This window comes from Penaeus monodon, chromosome 21 (assembly GCF_015228065.2).
Source record: "Penaeus monodon isolate SGIC_2016 chromosome 21, NSTDA_Pmon_1, whole genome shotgun sequence".
In the NCBI taxonomy this organism is placed as follows: Eukaryota; Metazoa; Arthropoda; class Malacostraca; order Decapoda; family Penaeidae; genus Penaeus; species Penaeus monodon.
In genome coordinates this window covers 9,953,673-9,954,926 of record NC_051406.1, presented here as the reverse complement: position 1 = coordinate 9,954,926, position 1,254 = coordinate 9,953,673, and the positions used below count along the sequence as shown (strand labels likewise).

General features: G+C 45.0%; 1 protein-coding gene across 1 annotated transcript in view; it reads right to left on the bottom strand.

The window, feature by feature from the left end:
• Positions 1 to 777, bottom strand: part of LOC119586194 (voltage-dependent anion-selective channel-like) — a 7,127-nt gene extending 6,350 nt beyond the window's left edge. The window contains exon 1 of the mRNA XM_037934896.1: positions 626 to 777. The gene's annotated coding sequence lies outside the window, so the exon portion shown is untranslated. The remainder of the gene's footprint in view (positions 1 to 625) is intronic.
• Between the last annotated feature and the right edge of the window lie 477 nt (positions 778 to 1,254).

The window sequence follows — 1,254 nt, the reverse complement described above, 5'->3', positions numbered from 1 at the left end:
ATCTTAATGATTCTGCAATATACCAGTCTTAGCTTGCCATTCAATAAACTTATGGCCATCATACACCACATTAGATCAGAAAAAAACTCCCATCAAAGACTTGACAACTTGTCACTATTGCACCGTCACAATTGCGGGCGCCACCAACTCATATCGAGACGCTTCCGAACCTTACCGTACGATTGACTCTGAATGCATTTTGAATGGTTAAAGGTTTCGGTTATATTTTCTGTCAACCACCTGTGTTCGCGAGCCAGGACCCAGGCACTGACAACGCTGCTTACGTAACATTCATCGCTTCCTCAAACAGAACTATAAAGGGTTAACTGAACCTAACAAGCGATAATCTCCCAGCAACTGTCTCCCAATGCCGATTTTAAGAGGCCACGAAGTCCCCAAGACGGCAATTGCGAGTCCAGCAAGGGCAGCCGGCTTTGCGTGCGTCGTCTGCTAGCTGAGCCCTACCCCGTCCGTGCAACATCGGCGTCGCTCAGTTTCTCGAATTAAACCCTACTCTCGCACCCAAAACGCCTTGCTAACATCACCGAAGAAGTTCTAAGACACTAGCGGATGAAACACTAATCGGAAATAACCGATTTAAAAGGTTCAACACCGAGATATTTACCTGTTACCGTTCGTGGTGTTCACACAACTGCGTCGATCAGCTGGGAGAGAGAGAGCACCCTTGCTCATTGCGGAATCGACATCACGGAGGAAAGCGTGTCTTCTTTTAAAAACCCAATATATAAAGTACAATTCCCATACCACTCGGTATGATCCTATTATTTTAAAAATTGCATTTTAAGGAGTTTTTAGTATTACAATATGTATTTTTTAAAACGAGCGCCGAGTCAAAACTCCTCCACGTTTATTTTCTTCATGATCTTGCCGACGGAGGGGGCCACAGGAGCTTCGACACGGACTCCCACTACACACTGTCGCTCGCTGAGAAACTTCCAATTCCCCGCCGGATTCAAATGTTCTTAGTCCCATCGCTTTGTATTCACGAGACTTCCCTGCCTTTTTCCAACATCATTTGCCTAATACGAAGGATTTGAGGGATATGCTTATTTCTCGGAAGTCTACATCAGAGATAAAAGTGACTCCGAAAGGAAAGGAAAGGGTTGTCACCCTGCCAACCGCGACTTTCTGCGACACACCCTTGCTTCCAACAATAAACTGTAACGTCACGCGTTTCAAGTGGGTTCTTGCACCCTTTATTCATAATCCTTATTTTTGGTGAATGCAAAATAT